Source organism: Crocuta crocuta, unplaced genomic scaffold (assembly GCF_008692635.1).
Source record: "Crocuta crocuta isolate KB4526 unplaced genomic scaffold, BGI_CrCroc_1.0 scaffold39, whole genome shotgun sequence".
In the NCBI taxonomy this organism is placed as follows: Eukaryota; Metazoa; Chordata; class Mammalia; order Carnivora; family Hyaenidae; genus Crocuta; species Crocuta crocuta.
Window position 1 is genome coordinate 2255447 of NW_027533334.1, and position 25775 is coordinate 2281221.

At 38.8% G+C, this 25775-nt stretch overlaps 1 protein-coding gene across 7 annotated transcripts in view; it reads right to left on the bottom strand.

Moving 5' to 3' along the window:
* Nucleotides 1-25775, bottom strand: part of LOC144218377 (uncharacterized) — a 220210-nt gene that overhangs the window by 53908 nt on the left and 140527 nt on the right. For 4 of the 7 annotated variants that reach the window (XR_013331138.1, XR_013331137.1, XR_013331134.1 and 1 more), the window contains 2 exons: nucleotides 14432-14507; nucleotides 3496-5701 (listed from right to left, as the gene is read on the bottom strand). The exons of 2 other annotated variants lie outside the window; for them this stretch is intronic. The gene's annotated coding sequence lies outside the window, so the exon portion shown is untranslated. Of the gene's footprint in view, nucleotides 1-3495; nucleotides 5702-14431; nucleotides 14508-25775 lie in introns of those variants that run through there. One more of the 7 variants, XR_013331136.1, reaches the window with a different exon arrangement.

A 25775-nucleotide genomic window follows, 5' to 3' on the forward strand; every position in this document is an offset into this window, starting at 1 on the left:
AAAAGATGATAATATATGTGATGATGAAAAAAAAAAAAAAAAAAAAGGAGACAGCTAGTCTCCTTCAGTCCTTCAAGCTGACTTTGAGCTCTAGCAATGGCTATCTTGATTTTAATAATATAAGATATTCCATCAGTTTCCATGTACTGAAAAAAAGTATTATTAAGACACTTGCTTTATCTCTTTTACATAAAAGAAACTCGACTGTACAGGAAGAACACTAGAGAATTTACCTCAGATAATAGCAGTGTCAGTAAAAAGCACCTGCTGACCCATACAAAATTAAGATGTCACATGACACGTACATGAAAGATACACATCAAGTTAAATTTTAATACTCCAATGACACTCTTCTTTATTAAGCATGACTGGAAGCAAGGGTCTATGAGTGATAGGTATTTTCCTACTCAGTCATTAGGTAAAGGATATTTTACGACTGCAACATTTTTTAAAGATCACATCAAAAGTTCCAAACAAAGCATGTCGGTGTTTTTTTTTTCCTTTTAAAAGACCAAGTCTTTCTTAATGCTATTTTCCTGCTATGAATATTTTGCATATTTACACAAAATTATTGGAAAATTTTTCACTTAGCTGGACAGATATTGCCTAAAACCATTCATAAACACAAGAAAGATAAAGTACCCTCAGTTACTTCTACTACTTTATTAGTGGGACACATCAATGGCTTGAGACAAAGTAACCTTATTTGTGTGGTGGCTAGTATTAGAGAAGAACTTGATGTTGAAACAGCAATAATCTACCTCTGTGTTACTCAACTTGGCCTTTAAAATGTTGGATTTAACATTTCCATACTCACCTCCTACTGCTTTCATTTCCCTTTAGATAAATGACAATGGTGGAATTTTTAAAATTCAAATATATATGGCATTACATTGGATATAGATCCTATGGAGAGCTGAACTGTTCAAAACTCATTGTCTAGTAATGTTTAGGTAAACTTTATATATAGCCCTTGGCACATGGGCAAAAACTTACTTCCATTGTTGGGTTATAATATTTTCTGCATGTAGCTAGCTCTTTAAATGGTCACCAATATTGGAGCTTTCCCCAAACTCACCTCTATTCTTATATAATCCTCAAGGGTTACAATAGTTTTCACTAATCAATATAGAATACACCTATTCACACAAATTTTGAATTAATGCATGTTAAATATGTAATAATCTTTAACGTCCCTATTCTAAATACTGCTGAGTCTTCACTTTGAGAACAAGTGCTATTAAAAAAGGAAGAGAGTTTTTAAAAGAAGTCTCCAGTGACTCCTTTTGCAAAGTAAGTAATCACATTCTAACTTATCTGTTTTGCAACCTAAGAAACAAGATTCTAGTGCCTGTATCTCCAGTAGAGGAGATGAGAATGAGGCCAAAGAGCATCTCTTGGCTGGCCCAGGAGGAAAGGGTAAGATGAGAGGAGACGGCAGCCGCCCGGGTTCTCTCCCTAGAAAGTTAAATGCCAGCAGGGTTAGGCCTTGCCAATATAAATACAATCACAATGATGGTATAAAAAGACATGTATTTTCACCTCTATTGACTTTTCACGTTCATGGGATAATTATTGTAACATTTTCTTAAAGGGCAAAAAGCTTTTGATGATGAATACATCTCATTACATGGAATTTTACGTGTAATCCTTACATGAATCTCATTGTAATTCAATGGATGAATTACGTGTTAATGCTAGCATAACAAGCCTTTAACCTATTTGACTTAATTACAGGCATATCATCAGATTTACTGGGAAAAGTTTCTTCCCCATGCTCTAAAAAGTCTTTTCACTTTTTTAACCCTTTGATTAAACCTTTGGAAGAGACAATCTGTCTCTTATTCCCATGTCCTATAGACTTCACCTAGAGAAACAGAGACAATAAAATAGAGAGAACATTATTTTGTTTACCTTTGTGAATGTCTATCTAGATGTTGAGGGCTCCCAGTACACCTGACCCCTTATGAGCAGAGCCTTTTTTCAAATCAAGAGATGTGGTAAAATAGAATAAACTTGGGCTGGGACTTGGAAATGTAGCTCTGACACTCACTAACAGGGTAGCTCTAGAAAAGTCAATTAATCATCATGAATCCCAGGTTTCTTTCCTGTTAAGTGGATATATTACACTCATCTGCCTACTCACAGGGTTTCAGTGAAGACCTAACAATGAAATGTAATTGGTATTTGGAATAGTGTTGCATAAAAAAATAAAACACAATACAACTAAAGTGTTGATAAAGAAGAAGGAAGAGGAGGAGGAAGAGAGTGAAGAGAAGAGGAAGGAGAAAAAGAAATAGAAACAAGAAAAAGAACACTCAACTGTATTACAACAAATCAGTATTTTAAAGAGGATTAATAAGTATGCAATGCATGTTCGTACAAAAATAAGGAATGAACAGGATAATCAATGAGCACATGACAGAAAAACCTTTGTTAGAAAAGGGCCCCCAGAGCTAACAACAACTAATCTGAGATTTGAAAGGTAAGCAGGAAAGGATTAAAATGAGATTGTGTTTGGGTAGAAATGGGTAATGGAATGGGGCGCCTGGGTGGCTTAGTCGGTTAAGCATCCGACTTTCGCTTAGGTCATGATCTCGCGGTTCGTGGGNTAAACAGAGCAGGGACTGGACTCCAGTCTCCAAATTCCTGAGCACGAAACCCAGTGTTCCTTCAGAGCTGAAACCCCCTGAGTAGCATATATTGCAGGAATGCAGATGCAAGATGCTTATCATAGGGGACTCGAGTATGAAGAATGGAGAATACTAAATCAAACAAAGGTGGACCCTAGTGCTGACCTTCCACCAATTTTATCCTTCATTGTAGTATTAAAAGCCATACTCAGGGGTGGAGATTTTAACATGCTAATGAGACAATACAATGTATGACGAAGCATGTTCTGTCCACTGCCCCTGGATGCCTAACATTGTGTCACTTCTTTCCTACCTTAGCCTCTTTAAAAGCTTTCCCCAGCCTGAAGGACCCTTTCCTTTGTGCCGTTTCCCTTGTGCTCCAACATAAGCCCCAATAAAAGTCTTGCTTGGAATAATTTGTTCCCACTACAAAGTCAGAACCCAGAAAATTTTTGTTGAATGAATAAAAGAACACAGTTGAGCATAAAGTGCAAAATGAGAAGAGTTGGAGATAAGGGTAAGAGGGAGGCGGAGGGTTCAGTTTTAGAATGGTGATCTAGTTATTCTATGAAGAACACGGTGGAGTTGGGTGAGAAGAGAGAAACCAGATAGGAGTCTATTGCAACAATTCCATGGCTTCAGAGAGACAGAGAAAGACTTAACTGTAGATCGGAAGTGAGGTATGAGGATAGTCTGAGGAAAGGCTTAGGGAAACACTGGCATCCCCATATAAATAAGGATGAGGGCACTAAGCAGATATTATAACCCTCCCTCCCAGTTACAGAAGCATAGGAGAAGTGCTAAAGAACAAAAATTCAACAAAGTAAATTTAAAGATCCAGTTGGATTTATTCAATGACTCATGAACCAGACAGCATCCCATCTAACAAATAGAAAGGCACTCCAAGGAGTGTATAAAATAGAAGGCTTTTATAGGCAGAAACAGGGCTGGACAGGAAGATATTAGCAAAAGATAAAAACAGGATTATTTCAAACAAGTTCACTGTCCTTTGGGGGTTCTTAGTGTTGATCAGGAAATTCCAGACAGAATGGTTTAAAATTCTCCTGGGAGAGACTGAACTGCAATCAGGTTAGGTATTAAATCTTGGAAGGGCTTAACGTAAGTTGCTTATGTTGGGCTTGTTGTCCTTTTTAACAATTGCCCCCTTTTGCCACCTTTCTTAGCCTGAAAGATGTGATCAAAATGTAAGGCATGAATGCATTAGCACCACTCTCAACTACTGCTTTATAGTTCTCACAGCTTTTGTTGATCCTGGGTTTTTTGGTTGAATTTCTGTGGTATTCACAGACCATAACTTCAGGCACACAATTTTTTGGTTGGTCATTCTCTTCATTCCATTTTTCATGTTCCAATCTTAAGAAAATCATTTGATTGGTGGTCACTACAAACAAGCACTTAACGCTTTTGAAAGAATACAATGATCCAGGAAGATTATTATGATAACTATAGGTACGATAGTTCCCAATGGCTGGAGTGCACTTCGGAGCCTGGTTTCTAAGACCCAAAACAATCAAAGAAAGACATCATTGAAGAAGTTCCAATTTTAAGCCAACCTGGTTTGCTCAGTGATCTAATATAACTGAGTTTCAGCTTCCCAGAAGTGTTAATCCTGGTACAACAGGTAGTATTAGCCATAGCACAGATACCTCTTTGCTTAACTAAAAAATAATCCTGTTTCAAGAACAATTTTGGTCAGAGAATCTAAGGGTCTTTGCTGGGCAATGTCTTAGTAATAAAACCTGCAATGTCTCCAAGTGTTAAGATTTTTTTTTTTAATCATAGTCTTATTTCTATTTATTCCTAAACCATGGGTCAGTCAGAGTTTTAGCACATATGGGAAGAGAGTCTCCTACCTTGAAAAAAAAAAATGTCATCTTAAAAATCCTTACAAAGATGGGTGCTGCCTTACAAAGAGATGGTGAGATCATTTAGTGAATGGGGTCAATTCTGATCTAGATCATCATAGGAACATGGGGGTGCATATGTACTAAGACTCAAGTAGGTTGATGTATCCAGTTGGGTACATTCTTCTAAGGAGTGTCAATTGTAGTTTGCAATGATGTTGCAAAGAGAAATTGGTCACAGTGAAGATCAGGGGATCTCTTGCATCATGGCAAATCCAGCAACCTGGAAGTTTACACCACTTAGCAATGACTTAGGAGATAAGGGCAGGGTCATTATGTTTCCAGACCAATGCCAGAATAAAGAAAAAAACAAGAAAAAGAGGATTTTGGATTTAGTTAAACTATGAAGTCTCGATCCATCTTCTTGCATGGAAGCAGTCTGCTTTGATGCCATCTACTTTTCTTTGTCAATTTGATTCATAGACCCCCAGCATCTGTACAGGACCAAATGTCAGGTGGAACCATCTTTCACTGTGAGATGTGTATCCAAGGTTCAATATATTCTACTTTTGCAGCAGCGTAGTGGGCAGGAGTACTTGGTAAGGTACTTTCCAATGTTAGTCAAGGGTTGTCTTCCTCTGATGACCTTTCTAGTATATCCATCACTAGGCTCCAGACTGTGACCAGCAGGATCTCTTGCATTGGGATACAGAAAAGCTTCCTTAATCTGTTGATTTTATGCTTGAGCATAAGACATTAAAGACTCAAGAGCAGCTAGTTATAATAGCAAGAGACAGGAATCAGCAAAAGGATGATGGACATTGGTCTACCACTGACTATCTCATATGATGTGAGGGTTTTTTTTTTTTTTTTTTTTTTCCCAAAAGGGTTACTGTGAATAGTCAGCATGACCAAAGGCAATGCCTTAAGCCAGGGGAGTTCAATGGTTTTGACATATTTAGAAATTTTAAGTTTGAGGATCCCATTAGTTTTCTCAACCTTGCCTGATGATTGAAGGTAGGAGCGACAGTGATCATTCCAAGAGATTTGTTAGGTTTTCATGAAAGCCTTTGTATGATTCATCTGGTGAGGTGGGTGCCTGGAGATTGTGGTAAGTATAACTCAAATTGGAAACACATTTTCTAAGTTTCTTGGCCACTTGCAAAGGTGTCAGACTTGCAACAGGGGAAAGCTTCAATCCACCTGGAAAACACACATATAATAACAAGAACATATTGACAACCCATAGTAAGAGGCAGCTGAATGAAGTCCAGCTTCAGGTGTTCAAAGGGTCCAAAAGGAGGAGTTTTCTGAGGCCACTGGGCACAAAAGTGGTTTTTCCAGGATTATGAATGTGGCAGGTAAGATATTGCTAGTAGACTGTCTTTGCAATTTTACAGAAGTCTCCCAACCAATATCAACTCATAATTCAAATCATCTTGAATGCATTATGATGAGTGAGGGAATGCAAAAATGGAAAAAAGGGATTTTCCAGGGGGCTGGGAAGAAACAAGAGGTTGTCTTGTGTTTTCCACAGCCATGTCTGTTCATTTAATTTACAGCATTGTTTAACCGTCTTAATTACCCTGATTCAGGAGCAGAATATTGCCGTGTTATAAGGAAACTGGGATGGCAGAAGTCAAGCAATGGGGGGGTCACTTTTTGCAGAAGCAGGATGTACTTCATCCACATGTGCCATAATTTTTACAGGTTCTGTTATTGCTGCCTTTGCATAAAAGTCAGCCAGGACATTTCTCATACTCAGACTCAGTCCTTTTAGTGTGAGTCTCAGTTTTGATGACAGCAATTTCAGAAGGTAAAAGAACAGCAGTAAGATCAGTTACTTGTTGCCCATTTTTTATTGGACTTCCAGAGGATGTAAGAAAACCTCTTTGTTTCTATAAAATCTCCCAAATCATGGACAAACTCAAAAGCATACCATCTATCAGCATAAATATTTACAATCCACTCTTCTGAAAACGGGCATGTTTGGGGAGGGCATGGTGCCTGCTTATTGCATGGATTTAGGTTATGGGAGTTTTCCCCTTTTGAATAGGTCATATTGAGTAGTAATAGCATAACCAGCATGGGAATCCCTTTTTTCCTTTCTACAGTTTCATCCATCAACAAACTAGTTTAGATCAGGATTAGTTAAAGGAGTATCTTGTAAATCAGGACACAATGTCACCAAACGGGACGTTATTACTTTTCAGTTAGGGGGCTTGCCTTCCTCAGGGAACTATAGCAACATAACAGGATTAAGGACGTTGCAATGTTTAAGATGTAGATTAGGTTATGAAAGCAGAAGGATCTCATAAGAAGTTAGTCTATCGATAGAGGAATGTTGAGTTAATTCAGAGTTAAGAACAGAAGTTGTCAGAGTTGGACAGCATGTGGAGTTTGCAAATAAATATCATTTCCTGCGGTCAAATCTGCTGAGGCTTCCACTACCTTTGCAGCTGTGATAAGTTTGGGATGTCTAGGAAATGGAGAATAGCTATCCTATTAATAGCTCTCAAATCCCATCATCCATAAGTTTTCTGGGCCAGTAAGATGTGTGTTGCAAGGACAAGTGCAGGGAATAGTTAGCCCCTGGACAATTAGATCTTCTACTATGGGTGTGGGACCTTGATGGCCTCAGGCTAATGGATATTAAACTAACTTAGAGAGAGGTTTACTTATATCTATATGAATCTTATGTATGAGCCCATTCAAGAATAATTTGCATAGGACCTTTGAGGACAATCTCTTTTTCCAGTGTCCCAGTTAATTACAGCTGAGACGTCAATCTGTGTACCGGCATTTTGATGACGGACCCCAAGGGGGATGCAATATGGGAGGCCCAGGTGTTGTTTGGGGTCTCTGGCCTTAGAGCGGTTGTAGTTATAAAGTTAATAGCCTGGCAGATTTTTCTTCATGATATTGCTCCAGGGTCCTTTTAAAACACTCAGCTATAGTCATGAGTTCAGTCAGGCTGGTGGCCTCCCACACTATTTTCTGCCTTTTTATCAATCCACTAATCTCAGGAGATAATCCATTTACAAAGAAGGCAGCTAGAGTAGACTAGCTGACCTTATTTATGATATAAAATTCCAAATGCCATAGAAAAAAAGAATTTCAGAAGTCATCTTTTGTTGTTTGCAAGTTTGTATAATAGACCAATCAGTGTGGGCATGGAAGACTCTAGAAATGGCTTGTAAAATTTGCCTGTTATTTAGCAAGTTTTTTCTAGTTCCTGAAATGAAGACCAAGGATCTTGACTACTATCCTTGGAGTTTTGCCATCTTGCTTCTTGCATCCATTTTTGGGGCTTCGCCAGGTCCTACCAATATGCATAAAAGCTGATAAAAATCTGGAAGTATGGGGTTATAGGTCTTAATACTGACTATAATCTTCAAAAAAAACTTTGAGCTTAGGGGTGCATGGGTGGCTCAGTAAGTTAAGCATCTGACTTCGGCTCAGGTCATGATCTCACAGCTTGTGGGTTCGAGCCCCATGTCAGGCTCTGTGCTGCCAGCTCAGAGCCTGGAACCTGCTTCAGATTCTGTGTCTCCCTCTCTGTGCCCCTCCCCCACTAATGCTTTGTTTCTCTGTCTCTCTCAAAAATAAATAAACATTAACATTTTTTAATTTTGGGTTTCTTGTCTATATTTAGGAAATTCTTTAGGGCCCTTAATTGAGTCTTTGACCAACAGGTGAAGGATACCTGAGGAGGTTCATCTATAACTTAGGGTAGTTTTATTTTAAAAAGTAACTGTTTAATAGTGTCTTCAGAGTAGGCAAGTGGTTCAGATGGAGAATTAGTAAAATGTGAGTATTCAGGTAAAGAAAGGATGGGAGGAGTAGTCGGAGTCACATCAGTGCTATCATCTGTTGTTTTAGGTACCTCTTGTATCTTTAATTCTTCATTAACCTTCTGTAATGAGTCCTTTAATGAAGCTATTTTGGAATTTCGAATCCTTTTTGAAGCTTCTGCATGCCAATTAAAGTAGACATCCCATTCTGTTTGCTCAACTTGAGATCCTTAAGTGCACTTCTTAAGTGAGCAATCTTGTCTAATTGGAAGATTCCCCATAATGACCATTGTAACTCTAGATTATTTTTAGTAAAATTTTGCCATTTTGCTAGATATCTGAAGCTTCTATGACTATAGTTCTTAAATATAAATAACCAGGTAATTCAGAAGGTAGCAAGCACACTCAACTCTTGGATATAAAGGATCCCATTTCATTTAGGCCTTTGGGTTTCTTGGAGCCAGATTAATAGTTAAGAGGGCCTATCACAGGAGTCTTCTTAAGGTGACAGGCTCTTTAACATTTAAATTCTTGATCTGTGCTCACCATTGTTTGAGGCTTTTCTGACTTTCTAGATCCCCATTAGCAATGAGCCTTTATTTAATATTCACCTGAGGACTCAGTCCTGCCCAAATTGGACCAGTCTGGTTTTTAAGTTGGATACAGTCCTATTCTAGCTGTTAGTCACCAAAGTTGCTGGAAGTCTCCTTCAGTTTCACTGCTACCACCAAATCCATTAAAGGCAAAAATTCCACCAAATAAATTTAAAGATCTAATTGGCTTTATTCAAAAAATCATGACTGAGGCAGAATTCCATGTAACAGAAGGGAGCTCTCAGGAGTTGTACAAAATGGAAGGTGTCTGTAGGCAAAAATGAGACAGGACAAAAAAGTTACTGGCAAAATAAAAGAGATAAATTGTTTCTGGCAAGGTCACTTTCCCTTCAGGGAAGGACTCGGGGTCCTATCACGCAGATTACTTCACTAGTCCAATCAGGAAATTCCAGACAGGTTGGTTTAAAATTCCACTCCTAAGAGAGGTTGAAACTACACTGAAGATAGGTATTAAGTCTTGGAGGGTCTTAACATAAGTGACTCCATTTGGAGTCTGTTGTTCCTTTTTAACAGAAGTAAGGGCAAAGTCTTATTGTATGAGGAAACACTTCCTGAAATATGTTCTCTTCGCTGTGTCCTGAAAGATGAAGAGGAGTTCACCAAGTGAACAGTACAAAGTGGCAGAAGAACTGACTTCTCAGGCATCTGCAGGCTATATTTCACATTATAGTGACTACAGTCTTCTTGCTGAAGATCTGTCCTTTGGCCGGGAGCAGTTCTGCTCCACTTATACTCGTTCTAGAACCTGGACAGAAGGTGCAGCCCCTACCTGGGACCTCTCCTCAGGGCAATGGCAGAAGCACAAAAGGACTGAAAAGCTTGGAGTCAGTTTGGAATCTATACACTATCACCAATGTCCATGTACCGTTGGCCAAAGAAAGTCATATGACCATGACCAGAATCAAGGGTCCAGGGGCAAAGAGCTGCACTTTCCCTTTAGTGCCATGCATTACAAAAGTTACATAGCAAAGAGCATAGAAACTGGGGCCCAGGTAGGGATCAGTGAAGAATAGGCTCAATAATTCTATCTACCAGCATCTGCATGAACTTCCAGAGAGAACCTGCCTGAACAGAACGTATGCAATGATAAACTAGAAGTCAGTTTCAGATTTATAGCACAGCAGAGGGAGGAAATAGAGTGAGAAACTGGGATGGAGAAAGGTGGGCATGGGCTTTGTGAAGGTCTTATTTTATGTCATAACATGTAAAAGGGCTACAATGTAAACAAGCACAGGGTGCTGTGGGAGCAGATGAGGGGCAGATAGGCTCCCAACCCAGTCTTAGGAAGCTGTTGGGGAGCTACTAGGCAGAGAGTGGCATGGGCCAAGACTGGAATTGCAAGTCTTTTAACAAAGCTGGAGCTCATTGATGGCAGGCAGTGTCTTTGCAGTGTTACAATGTATATTTAGGAAGGGTTTATGTTTGAGGAAATCAGCCAGGCTCTTCTGTTGTGGTTTGGTGGATACTGGGAGAGGTCCTCTACACACAAAATAATCCCTCAACACATCTAGAAAGCCAACGGAGTCCAGGATGTGTTGCATTAAAACAGAGGAGAGGACTGGAAGTCTGGCTTCGTGCTGGGCTCAGCCCCGCCCACCCCAAGGCAGGTGCTCCAGTGGGATTAAACTGTTTGTTCTCCTGTCAGCAGGCTAGTTAATCCTCCAAACCCTTGCCAGGGATATGCACACAGTAAACACTCTGCTCTGTGAGAGTTGTCCCATCAAAAACCAACAGAGTTGATTCCCCCACAGATCTGAAAACCTCTCTTAGCCCCTTTTCTCTGCAATTACCAGAGGTGATAACTGATCTCCCAAAATGATGCCAGATTTCACAGAAGGCTCATGAATTCCTCCCTTTTTTATCAGCCAAATTAAAGTCGTGTGTGTGTGTGTGTGTGTGTGAGTGTGTGTTGAGTGAGGCCAACAAACTCTAGAGAGTTGCTTGAGGTCACACAGGGTCAGTGGCTCAATATGGATTAGCAAAGCCTCATGGCCTGTCTCATCCCCAATCCTTTTTATCAAATCACAGAACAAGTTGCCATATGAAGAAAACATTAAACAGCATTAACCTCTGATAAGTTACATTTATTTTCTTGTACATTTGGCATTTATTTTGGTTGTTTCAATTTGTGCGGCTTAGTATATCAAGTTCTATATGGTTTCCCTCTGAATTCTGAGTCTTTTATTTCTGTTAGCACTTCTCTTACTTCTTGGTTCAAGTTACTGTTTTCCACTTCCACAAAAATTGTCTCAGGGGCGCCTGGGTGGCTCATTCAGATAAGCGCCCAACTTTGGCTCAGTTCATGATCTCACGGTCGTGGGTTCGAGCGCTGAGTCGGGCTCTGTGCTAACAGCCAGCTCAGAGCCTGGAGCCTGTTTCAGATTCTGTATCTCCCTCTCTCTATGACCGTCCCTGCTCACACTGCCTCTCTCTCTCTCTCTCAGAAATAAAACATAAAAAACTTGTCTCAAAAACTGTCCTTGGCTTTGGTGTCACCAAAATGTGGATTTTAGCAGGACTTTCTACACCGCACACTAATATGGAAAGTCTTTTCAGTATCAGCCATTCTAGGCAAACTGATCTGAATGTTTCCTGGGAGAACAAAATTATTTTAACTCCGATTTCCCGCATTTTCTCTGGTCATTTGTCTCTCCAGTGAGAACCCACAGCCTTTCAATATTGCCTAACATTTTCCCCACTTCCAGTATAGTTGGTGTCTGCTTAAATCTTTGGTGCATTTCACATCTGTGTATGCCTGCAGCAAATTTTTTATGCAGAGCTGTGGCTGTTGACCTCAGTATAGCTGGACACAGTAGTCTCAGGGCCATCAGAGAGGCTGTTTTCTGGAAACAAAATGACCCACAGAAAATAAAGGGCTTCACTTGATACAATCTAGGTAGCCCATACGTATATGCTTTGCACTAAGTGCCAAACATCATATGTGGTGAGATTCATATATTGCCTGAGTTCGAATGAACATAGAGATGAACTCAATTCACTTCACCATACCATTTTTTCCAAAAGACAGAAATGCACTTGAGAAATATGAACAGCTCTCTATTTCTAAAGATTACTGTTTAAATGGTCATGTCAAGCTGGACAAACAAAACAGCACTACAGTTTCCAACAATGTGGTTTATTATAAAATAGCCCAGTTTCTAAATTGGAAAGAAAATCGCTCCATGTGATTGTGATGACACAGTCCTTAACGAGCTTCATGGCTATTCACATCTAAGGACATTCTTGCTTGCTATTCCAGCATGGCTGGAACTAGAGTGAGGTGGTAGCCTCAAGGGCAAAATTGAAGGGCATGCCTACAACTCAGTAGCCAAGATAAATATTTTAATGCAATATTTTACAAACCAAAATAATTGCAAAAAAATCCATGATGAACAATATACTAAAATTGATTGAACAAAATGGATTGATTGTAAAGTTGCTGCCCTTCAGATAGGAGCAATTCCACAGGGTGGGAAGAAATGGCCATCAGTTTGAAATGTATGGTTATTGGGGCCACATTCTATATGTTCTAAGGGACTCTAAGATAGGTGAAGAGAGAGACAGAAACAGACAAACAGGAGAGAAACTTTGCTTATTCAATGTTGTGTTTTACCTACCTTAGAGTAAAGGAGATTGGGAAATTGGAGAAGAGAAAGGCTAAAAGAAAAGGATGAAGAAGATTTACAACTGCCCAAGGCCATCATTAACCTTGATCTGTTCCATCTACTTAGGGTCCCCTACTCTGAAGAGGAGATGACATTCCCTGGCTTCGATCTGTGCTCTGCAATTGGCTTCATTCCCTTATTCATCAGCATCATACCCTGGGAACTATCATCATGTTCATGCCATAACTCAGTGTTCACTCAGAGCCTGGCTATCAGGCCAACGGGATATGGAAAGTGACAATAGCTTGGGTAATTGGGCAAAAATATCTGGCTTAAATTGTCCTGAGGACCATCTTGTGGAATATATTAACCATTAAAATTGTATTTGGAGACAGTGGAGTAAAAACTATTTGTTATGAAAAGATGAGGTGTTATAATGTGTGCCGGATAATATTCAAGTGTGAGGTGTTACCCATGACAGTCACACACCCAAGCACTGCTAAGGGAGAGGGCGTCCCTGAACAGAGGACAAATATGTGTCCCATGTAAGGCAAGATGAGGCCACTGTAGGGGGGGTGCTTGATATTTTATTAATTTCTACTGCTGAGAACTTCAAATCTTTTCATTATTAGTATATTTTACTAACTTTGTGCCCTCAGGCTTTTCAAGTAAAGGGCACAATTTTTAAAAATTAAATATTAAATCATCATGCATTAAAAGTTGTTCATTACCATGAATATATTTAAAAATTGGGCACTGAAGTCATCACATACATCTCCCAAACTGAAATGAGCTAAGTAGGAAAGTGTTTCTTTAAGTAAGGGAGACCCTGGACAAACAAGCCAAATCAAAGAAGACAGGGTCCACCCTGGTTGAATCTGACTGCCTTTATGTCTGATCAGCCAGCTCCAGTGAATGGATTCATAAACCCATTTCATTCTATTCATTCATTCCATTCATTCATTTGTTCATTCATTCATTCAACAAATATTTATTGAGGGTCTACTAGGTGTCAAACACTGAACTAGATGCTGAAGAAAATAGACCTAGTCCCTGCTCACACAGAGCTTAGAGTCCTTTGCAGAAGACAGGCTTTAAGAGAATCATCTTCTGAATAAATGTAAAAGGATACATAATTGGGGGACCTGAACTAAGCTAAGCGTCAGGAAAGACTTTACTGAGAAAGTGAGCTGTATGTTCATTCCGGGATGGGTAAGTTAGACCTAACTTGATGAGAGGGTACTTAATATGGAAGGAGGGGAAGCTTTTGAGAAGAGGTGCAAAGAAAAAGTCTATGATAATAGAGAATGGGAAGAAATATATATATATAAATATATATATGGTTTAAAGTGACGACAGAGAAGCAGCAGGAGAGGTAGGCAGGTGTGGGTTAACAGAGAAACTAGAGCTTACAGAAAAGGGAGAAGAGCCAAACAAATGAATGTGTTGAAGTGCATCTGGAAAATCTGAGAATGGGTCAACAATGGCTTCAGCCTGGAGGACTGGAATGTGAATAGGGAAATGAACTCTCAGGGAAGGTTGTAAAACCCACCTCAACACAGACAGAATTCCAAGAAAGGTTTGTGAAGCTGCTGAGTATCTGACAAAGCCCTGTATCTGAATCCCACTGCTGCCTGAGGATAACAGCATCCCATTCACTTCTGCCTTTCAAATCTCAAATCAGGTCCTGTCATTGGCAATTTCTAACCCAGGACCACGAAGAAAAGAGGATTCTAGAAACTGATGCTGCCAGTCTTAGGTAGAAGAATGGCACACGAACATTAAAGCACGCACAGACCACGTAGAGCTTTTTACTCAGCTCAGAATGTGAGATTAAATCCTAAAACCAATGGGAAGCCATTGTGGGAGTAGCATAATTAGCAGCTGATCTCTTTCATTCACTCTGTCTGTGCTACCTACCTGATTCGAAGGTAGTCAGGGAGAAGCAGAAATACAGGTCAGAAGACTCTTGTGAAGCAGCACGTGATCATCGGAACTAGAGTAGAGATTGAGAGAAGTAAAAAGAATAAGATGTAAAGTAGGACTTTATTACAAACTGGATAGAGCAGGTGAGGACAAGCAGGGGCGCTGTAGAAAAGCGCATGGGTTTCATGACCAGTGCAAGTCTCACACTAGTCTCAGACTCAGAGACAATCAGGAAGGCAAGGGCTTCAGATCAATTTGCCCAACCCCATGCCTCCTTCTGACTGACTCCTGTCTTTATTTAACACCGTTGTTCATTAGGTGGAAGTTTAGGTGGAGGTTCATGCAGGCTTATTTCAAAGAATGATTACATAATTTTCAGGTCTTTGCGAGAAAAAGTCACTGTAATAGCACGGATTCGGAAATTACAGTGCACACATTTTCTTAATACTGCAGACAGGATGTAGTGGGAGCAGGACACTAGACAAGAAGTAGGACAAGCCAGGTCCAGCATGCGGTAAAGACAGATCCCTGTTTCCAAAACTGTATCTGGATCAGTAGTCAAAAGATCAAGTTTAGAGATGGGTAAAGTGGAGCTTAAAGGGGATTTGAAGGTGATGAGAAGAAGCCCTATCTCTGTGTGGATAGAGAAGGAGATAACTGCAGGCAGTGTGCCATCTCCTTTATCTGTCTCGGAAGCTCCGTGGATTGGCAGGAGCTGCCTTGCATTGAGAGGAGTGCTAAGATAAGTTAATTATATGTTTATGTTTGACACCACATGTTAGAAAAAATGCCAACTTTTACCGCTCAGCAATGTAGCTATTGTAAATGAGAAACTCGGATGATACAAGTGTGTCTTGTTCTAAGTAAATTTGACTACCGGCTCTCAAGTTAATAGAACTTTATCAAATTAGTAGGAAGCGAATGTCTTCCTGAAACCTTGAACTTAGAAATTTTATAAATCGCATGTGAGATGGTGGGACGTACCTGCAAAGTGTACTGTTTCAATCTGGTATACTGAGGGAGATTAATCACCTAGGCATGGTTTAAACTTGTAAACCAAGAAAGAGTGCAACAAAGCTTGCTGGGTTTGAGTGTTGAGTCAAGGAACTGCCAGAAAGAAGAAAAATATTTATAAGTCCACCTGACCCAAGAAGAAAATAAGACGGAGGGGGTGACAGTTAACACTCAGAAGAAAGGATAACCTCAAGTTAAGAAAATGCCTTAAGGAAAAAGCAAGCTTCTAGTTTAAAGTTTTCTACAGCCAGTATCTTATAATTCAGTGACACAGTATGAGGTCCAGGAGCTCTAGAATTGGCTTGTACCCCCAAATACTCCAAATCTCCCCTGTGGTGCATTTTCCTTTGGAGGAATTTATTTTTAATTTTATAATGAACTCCAACCAGAAGTGTTAACCTTCAAGAACTATGTTTTATAAATAAAAATCATTGGAAGACACATAGTTCTGTTTTATAAACATCTTATAGGCATGTTATAGGAGATACATATTTATTCATATGAAAAGGTGTAAGTAATCAACCTTCTCTAAAATATCACAGAACTATTAAACCATTATTTCAATTTTAAAATAAAAACATGAGAGAAAGTTACAGAAATTGATTCTTCATCACTGTTATTCAAAAATGCAAAGCCTCTCTCTTCTTTATAACTCCTTAATATATAGTTCTCAATCAATGAAGCAGGAAGCATTCATCAAATTACTTTCAAATATAAAATAACAATGTATTTTGAAAAATCAATTTTATTTCCTGTACTAAAAGCAAATTTTCAAAAACTGTTATGTCATTCAAACTCAGAAGGACCAATACTGAAGATTTTAGAAAAAGATTAGTGACAGCATCTAAAATAATTTTTAAGTTGATGAATGATGCAAAACCATTTCAGAGAGACCTGTTTGCATCTTGAGTGGGATCATGGTGGTTTCTATCATGTTGAAAGCATCAGGGTGGTGGTCTGAGTTTATGCACCCTCTTCAACCTCTTAGTAACATCCCCAGGTCACATTCCTGCTGCATTTCTAATGTTTTACTTATGAAAAATAGCACAGTGATAACAACTTCCAAAGTATTTGCAAAGATTAAATGAAACAATGTATGTAAAGCACTTAACACAATACCTAACGCAAAGCTAATGCTCAATAAACAATTGCTGTCATTATAATGTGACCTTCTTGCCAGCCAGAGAAATTCAATTAGCTGGAACATGAGTACAACGTTCTGACTGAGGGTTGAATTCTCTCAATAATTTATACTCTGTCATCTCTATCTAACAACAGTAAAAGACAGTCAACCCCAAATCAGCTAGTTATCATCTACAGGTGAATTTCAAAGGGATGTAAGTTATCTGAATGTCCTAAATCTGAAAGAATTTAGTAAAAGGGCTCCAAGTTTTAAAACTTCAAAAAAGTACTTATAAATCCACAATAATCTGTGCTATCTTTGGGAGCTGAACTAAGAGACAGGGTTTGTAATCTTATTTACATGGTAAGTCATATGGGACCATTAGACTCACCAGAAGACCTCTTGATGCAGATGTGTTTTGATCTATAAAAGAGGGGTATTAATTATATTACCTTATGAACAAATGTCCACAGAGTGCTAGGAGGCTGAGTCCAGATACCTATGATTCTCTTCTCTTGCTGCTTCTTCTCTTCTTTTCTGCAATTCAGCATACCTAACTAGTCACCACAGTTGAGTTTTTCCAAAATAAGCAATATTTTTGGTTCCCACTGGCAACAACAATGAAATCAAAATGGCTTCAGTGGTAAAGGCACTGTATTATTTAATTACTAGAAATATCCAGAAGTCGAACAGCTCCTGGACTGTTCTGATTAGTGTTCCAGCTCTGTTTCTGTATCAGTGCATTGTTGCTCTGCCCTCCTTCAAGGTCAGCCTTGTCCTCAGGCTGCCTTTCCACATAGGGCAAAAGGCCTCACCGAATCCAGGTGTTACATCTACACATGGCTTCCCCACCCCCACCACCACTTCCAGGAAACAAGACTTTTCTTTCCCTGCCCATCAAATGCAAGCCCTAAGCTTCACTTTGACTGGGCCACGTGTTGTTCTGTGCCATCCTGCAAACCAATCCTTATGGCAGGAGGGTGAAACTCTACTGATTGATTCAGAGGGTATAGGCAGAATTACCATTACCCACAGCAAGGCTGTTACACGGTAAGGTGTGATGGATGTTAAGACAACACAAGTTGTACCGCTTGTTAGATTCTGTCACAGGGCTAGAAAGTAGCTTCAAGGGATGTACAGAGATTCTTTTGTGACCCAGCTCCGTTATATTTACCACCTCTGAGGTCTACTCAAGTTCTGGATTGCCAAAGAACAACGTGAAAGGTATATTTCTTTCTTTGCTAAACATTGGCACTCCTCTGACAACAGTTCATTGTCCTGAGACCAAACTTGTTTACTTCTTCCATTTCCTCTACACTTGAGATGATTTCTTTTCATAAAATGCCTGGGCCCTTATACAAACAGGTTCTTGATTAATCCCCCAGACTGCTGGGTATGTGGCTTACACTGGTGTCTCACACCTCGGCAGTACATGTGTCCTGAAACCTTATATGGCAATAGATAATTTTATCAGAACTAATCGAGATTCAAAGTTCCTGGAGAAAAGTCAATGAATGAGTAAGAAAACATAAATAGGAGTCATATGGATTCCTCCTTAGATGGATTTCAGCACCCAGGGCCATGTGTGTCCATTTTTTAAAAAGAGTATGATGTAGGAAATGCTATACTATCATATTGCACTTTGTCTGACCCTCATTTTTTAGATGGGAAGAAATAACCCAAGACCTTCGGGTTCTGAAATTTTCTCAAGAGTTTTCAAAAATGATTTAGAACTTGAATGATACATTTTAACATGTTTAAATCATTTTCAAAAGAATTATTTTCTTTGTGGAATTTAACTGAAAAGGTAATGTGCTCATTTCTTTCCCATGTATTTAATGTGTCAGAATTACCATTTTGCTATTCATCTTGAAAGGGATAAATGCAGATCACCTATCAAAAGAAAGCACAAACACCAAAAAAAAAAAAAAAAACAGCTTAAGGGAAACTGAGGTATAAATACACACACATACAAACACACACACACATTATGTATGTATGCATGTGTATACACACACATGTATGTATGTATATTTTTTTCAAAATTTCTCAGGCTACCCAAGTTATCCACTTAACAAAATTATATGTCTTTCTCTCTCTGTATATGTGTGTGTTTAGAGAATTTTGAGTTTCTATAAAAGAGGCATCTTTTTGGGCAAAAGACCCCCCTTTGGCTCTCTGGTGACACCTACGGAACCCACTCAGAAAAATAAAATGAAGTATATTAAAATATAGTTGTCAAAATAACAAATGTGTGACATGGTAATATACATGCTTAATATATTCAATGCTAAGATTGCTAAGGACTGAATGTTTGTATTTGCAAGTCAGATAACTAAGGTGCAGACAGCAGGGGTAACTTGCATTGGCAGCTACAGTTAAGGAATGCTTGGTTTTGGTTTCAGTTTTGTGACCCTCAAATACATGTAATTGGACTAACCATAATCATTGCTTCAGGAAATACCACCATTACTATTCTAGGCATTGCCCTCTTTAATTTATGAAGTAAGTTAGATAATATAATGAATATCCATAAAGACACCTCTCAACCCCAGGACTTAACATTGACAGTGTATATCTACCACCCCTAACTTATCCTTTTCCTTCCAACCTGAGGTAGCCAGAAGGTTTATTTATCTTTACACCCATAAGCAAATGCACGTGCATGCTCATAGACACACATACACTTTTTTATAAATCATGCCTAAATATAGGCATGCTTATACAATCTTATTTAGTTTTAGTAGTTTTTTAACTTTATTATACAATAGGCAATCTTCTGGAACTTATGTTTCACACTCAACATCACGTTACTAGGAGTTATTCATCCATATTGCTGAATATACCTATAGTTCAATCATTCACACACACACACACACACACACACACACACAGAGAGAGAGAGAGAGAGAAATTGAGAGAGAGAGAGAGAGAGAGAGAGAAAACCCACAACTTACTTACAGGAAATAGGAGAGAGAGAGAGAGAGAGAGAGAGAGAGAGAGAAAACCCACAACTTACTTACAGGAAATAAGTATGAACCCCGCCCTCCTAGCTGAAAGACCAGCACTTGCTCCACTATCCTAGAACTGCCACTCTTTCCCTCTAGAAGCTCTTTCTCTTGGGAGCAACATATTTATTCAGAGGTAGTCCTTCCTAGGAGCGCTGAATCACAACAGTAGGTGGCTGCCAACCGTATCTTTGGGTAAGGCTGGCCTGTTATCTGAAACATGTAAATAAATTGGCATTTGGCATTTCTGGCCTGGTGGACAGAAAAAGGAAAATCCAGCTCCCAAAACTGTATAGAGAGCAGGGGAAGGAGCCTACCTGGGGAGGAAAGTAGTTAAAAATCAGAACAGATTGGGCTGTGAAGAAGACCATCTTAATGCTTCACTTGGGCTAAGACCAAAAGCCAAGCTCGCCTAGACCTTTGGGGGCAGGACTCAGTGCCATGTTGCTATGGTGATTCTTCCATCAGCTCAGATGCTTCCTCTGCCCTCTAGCAGAGCCCAGCCGCCAAGATGGGAAGCAGGGAAAGTAGAGGGGAGGAAAAGACCGGATTGCCAAAGCGAGGGACAGAAGAATTCTACTGTGGAATGACCATGAAATGAAAACCCTCTTCTTCCCTGTGTGCATATATATGTATGTGTGTTTCTGTGTGCATGTGACCACTTTGGAGAGGAAGGGATATGGAGTGGACTTTGCTATATGCCCACTATAGGAATGTAGTTTTACTAATTCACTCCAATCCTTACCCTCTTCCCAAATGATGACAACTAGCTCAGGTAACTCAGAATGTTGCAAAATTTCTGTTTTCCTGGACTATGAAGATATATGATTAGTCCCTTCCACAACACACACACACACACACACATCATACATGCTTCTGCCATCTTTTCTAAACAAACAACAGATTGCATTGCTGCTGTTCAGAGTATTATGCCAGGAAAACAGGGAGAAATTTTTTAAAACTTCTTTATCAAGATTCAAACCAAATGTATGTGACTACCAAGTGATATACTGCACAATTATAAGCACTTCATAACGTTCAAGCTTATACCTGCAAAGATTCAGGGAAATTGTTGATCAATCTTACTCTCTGGAAAAGGGTCATATGAGAAAGTGAGTCATATTTGTCATTTACACAATATATTCCAGACTGTTCAGCAAGCATCCTCTATAAGGTCACTTATAATCCCCATTTTACAGATGGACAATCAAAGTGAGAAAGAGAGGTGATGTGCTGTCTTTCTCTGCTGCTTCTCTTAGGGTCTTCAGAAATGAGTAACTTTCTTTTATTCATTGAAATAACTTAAAAAGAAAACAAGCAACAATTTTTGCCAGATCACAGAGGCAGAGTTCAGGTTTTCACCGGGAAATATGGCATCTATCATAACCACCATCAAGCATGAAATGAAGAACGTATTTCTTCCTCCTTTATGGAGTAATGTGACTTGAAACTTAACATGACAGATACTCATAGGGCACTCTACCAACCACCACCACCAACACTGGGTCCACATAAGAACTAAGGTCCTGTCATTCTGTGGCATCTCTGTGATAATATTTTTATTTTCTTCCTCAATATTACTTTGGCTATTCGGTGTCTTTTGAGGCTCCATACAAATTTAAGGATAGTTTGTTCTAGCTTTGAGAAGAATACTGGTGCAATTTTGACTGGGATTGCATTGAATGTGTAGATTGCTTTGGGTAGTAATGCCATTTTAACAATATTTATTCTCCCGATCCATAAGCGTGGAATGTTTTTACATTTCTTTGTGTCTTCTTCAACTTTAAAGTGAAATAAAATTAAGATGCTTAAAACTGATTAATTTTTCCAAAATAAAAATTTACAGCATTAGTGAAAAATTTTTTTAAAAAGGAAAGACTACCATTTAACAAAAATTCTAACGACATAATTAGAGTGTCATTGTTCTATGTACAATCTCAAGAAAATCACTTTAGTCTTCCTTATTTTTCTAATCTGGAAAATGGGGAATAAATAATAATAACCTCTCAGCTTAAGTGATTTTGATGGTTAAATGAATCATTGTGCATGTGAAGATCTTGGCACAGTGGTTACGAGCTGAGTAAATATTAGGAATCCTTACAAGGTACCAAGTTCAAATGTCTTCCTCAAACTGGCAAATGATTACCCTTCCCAATGGAAGTGTAAAGAGATCCCTACTTACAGAGTAGAGATCCCTAGTTAGAGACAAGCATTAGCACAATATTGGTCATTGACAAATTCACCCTCAAATTACTATTGAGCATCCATTATTTATAATTTACATGAAAAGAGGACCACTATTCAATTTCTAAAATCATGACAGTACTTTCTGCCCCAAGGTGAACTCTACAGCAGACTTAGGGGAGCTGAAGTGTAGAAACCATATGCAGGGAAGGATCCAGGTTGTTTCAGGGCATAGATTCCAACTTTGTGGCATGGATGTGTGCAGCTGGGCAAGTTGCATCAGCCTGGCAGCCGCTAAGCCTGGAGCAGCTCCTCTGAATAAAGGTTTCCAGCTGACTGCACATCTAAGTGGCAGGGTCACAAATGGCCTTAGGTTCTGGGAGACAAGGCTATATCCACAATTTGAGAAGAGCCTGTACTCCAGGGATGTACAAAGAAGAGGGCGCACCCCCAACAGTCTCTTAAGCTACAGACACATATGCTAAGAAGGAAGACCCCCAAACGCTGTCATCTTGGAGTAACAGAGAATGGCTGGTTATTATAGAGAATTCCATAACTCAGTGGGTGTGTTCGTTTGTAAGATTCCTGTTGTAACATGATTTCTCCCTATAATCACCCTACGAGACAGATTGCTATTCATCTCAATTAGCAATTGATAAAATGAGGTAATTAAGTTAGTTTGTAGCAACATCATCATCATGGAGCCCCAGACTTGTAAACATCCAGAGAGAACTTAGGCATCACCTAATTCACTGTCTTCATTGTATGCGGGAAAAAAGTAAAGAAAGAGATTTGTTGAACAGTCTAAGCTCTCATAATTCATCATACTAAATGAAAAAGTGTCAATTCAGGGCTGTTTCCAAAACTTACTAAGGTTACCTTTCTCTTGAAAAAACCAGTATGCTGCCATGTAGAAAACCAACAACTTGGAAACGAAGTGTCATTTTTCATTTTCTAGCACTGTTCATGTCCCGATATTCTTCCTGTTCTAGGATATATAAATTGTCACTATTCCCTAGAAAAGCATAACTATTTTTTGTTTTGTTTAACTAAAGTACAGTTTATATGTCATAAAATTCACTCTTTTTAAAGTTAAAAAAAAAAAGAAAAACTCACTAAGATTAAGAATTCAGTTGAGGAATTGTCTGTTGCCACTACCCACCCTGAGGACCATGACTCATATATTCTATCCGTTTAACCAAAAAGAACAAACTACTGATCTCCACTAGTTCTGGGAAATGGCCAACCACAGATTACACAGTGTCCTCCTCTCTGGAAATCTCCTCAACCTGTTCTTATATTCACTTGCAACTGAACAAGGACAACTAAATATACTTAAATGCCACTCACAAAACTTCCCCACACCCTTTCCAAAAGTCTCACTCTAATAAACTGTCTCCCTTTTACTCTATAACATTCACTCTCTTTTTTCAAACCCTCTTTGAATTCCTGCAGCAACAAAAGTGGAGGGAAATGATCCTCTTGCAATGTATAAGTAAGTGTTTGCTAATTTGGTATCTATCTTAGTTTGGTTTTTAGCACAGTAGAATCTGAATCTGAAAGTATTACTAAAAAAAAAAAATCCTGTTCATTGAATAAGAATTTGAAAATATAGATTTTAGAATCCAGTGGCTTCTCTACAGCTTTACAGCTATCCCCCTTCCATTAGGTGTTTGGGCTGGGCAGTGCAAAGCTCATGTATGATTCATCAGAACGTTTATTCCTCTGTTACAGCTACCAAAAACACTCCAGATGTCAAGCTTTGCGTCCCTGAGTCACTGATGCAGAAATCCATACTGATCCATTTTGCACATGCAGTGTGAGATATAAACTTGTCTGTGTCAAAACATGGAAAATTGAGGAGGTTGCTGTTACAGCACCATAACATATAGCAACCTGACTAATACACATTGAATAAATGCACAAAAGAAATTTATTCACTCAAATCTGTTGGAAATAATTGATTTAACACAGCTAATTTTTCCAAATTATGTCCACATCATCCAAACTTTAGAAAGATTTAATCTATTCATGGGGACTAAAGAAGACATAAGGAAGACATAGACACAAATAACTGCTACCAAAAGTCAGCCCATGACAAATGTTATAATAGAAAGATAGATAAAGCATCTGAGAGCAGAGTGAAGTTAGATTAGGTCTGATTAGGGGAATCTATGAGGGAAAAAAATATCATTAAATCATCAAATCTATTTCTAGAAGAACTTCTCTGGCTAGAGATGAGAAAGAAGGGAAAGAAAACAATATGAATGAAGGCCCACCCTGCATTTCTCTTCGGGTATAGGGCTAAAATAATAAATAAATAAGAGCCTACAACAATCCCTGTGGTTTGGGCAACTGATAAAGTCAATATATCATTTTCTAGCTGCTAAATGATCTGTCTGAATGTTTGCTTGGGAAGGATGATACTTTATGTAAGTAGCTCATGAAAGGATAGCTGTTAAGGTGTTTTGGAACCACTGGATTCTAAAATCCATATTTTAAAAACATTTTTCAATAAGAAGTTATTTTGTTATTTTATTTTTAAATTTTTATTTTTTAATTCTTTTTTATAATTTTTTTATGTATGGCTGACATGCAATGTTACATTATTTTCAGGTGTACAACATAGTGATTCAACTTCTCTATACATTATGTTATGCTCACTACAATAAGCAGGGCTTTTAAATAACATGTTCAAACTCAAATTCTACTATGTCAAAAACAAAATGTAGTTAGAAACCAAATTATTTCAGGCTATTTGTTCACACACTTGCTGTAGCAAAGAACGTCACTTTCACTCACATTTCATTGTATTCCACAACCCTAGAGCGTTATACCATGACCCTTATCAAGGGACCCTTACCCTCCCTCAAGGTAGTGTTCTTCCTTACTACAGTAAGCAATAAACTCAGCTTTGTCTTAGCAAGAGGTTATTTTGGGGAGCCAGCATTCAATAATCACTACCTTTCCAGTCTCTAGTATCTGTTTATTCACTGCCTGTGACCAGACCACTAAACCAAAGTGACATATTCTTGTATTTTTGTTTTGCACCACCCTACATCAGATGCCAGTGTCTAGGTTAGTCAAAATAGACTGATAATACTGTAGTAACAAATAATCCTAAAGTCTCAATAACTTAATACAATGGAAGTACATTTCTCACATTCTTACAAACATTAAATGCTCAATATGAATCAAATATAGGGCTGTCCTTCACACAGTTACTCGTGAACACAGACTGACAGGGGCACCACCATCTGGAACATTGTTATCCTCCAAAACAGAGGAGAGAGACCCTGCAGGATCATTCATGGGTTTTTGCTGCTTCAGCTTAGCACTGACAAGTATGATTTCATTGTCCAGAACTATCCAGATGGCACACCTAACTTCATGGGGCCAGGGAACGTGGGAAGCATATTTGATGAAGATTATTGTCCCTGACACACTAAGCTTGTGTAAAGATATCAACAATAAGGAAAATGAAAGGGACTGCAAGCAAGGGCCTTCAAATCTGGTGAAGGAAAAACACTATTACACAAGACACGTGATAAATATATTTCTGAACTCTCATCTGGAGCTGCCTCAAAACGAAGTCATGATTCTTTACAGAGAACCCTCATCAGATATGCTGGATCTAGATACTCCCCATCTCCCTACCCCACCCCCATCATGCTTTTTGCTCCAGTATAGGCAAGAAAGAGTACATATCATTTGTGTATGTGTTCTTTACCTGCTTCAATGTTCCCTTAATCAGATTTGCACTTGGAAGATTTGGGAGCTTATAAGTGATGTTACCTGGGAAACCACTGCAGTTCAAGATTATAATATAACCATGTTTAGTTCACTAAGAACCACTGTGAATAAAGCAACTGGGAATATGCTAAATTCATCACAGACATTAGTAGATATAGTAAGCCTAACCTCCCTACACTAGAAGCTCTGTTGGATTTGAATATTGCTGTCACACCGATTCACTCCTGGGGTAAGGGGTGGAAGGCCCTTCTCTACT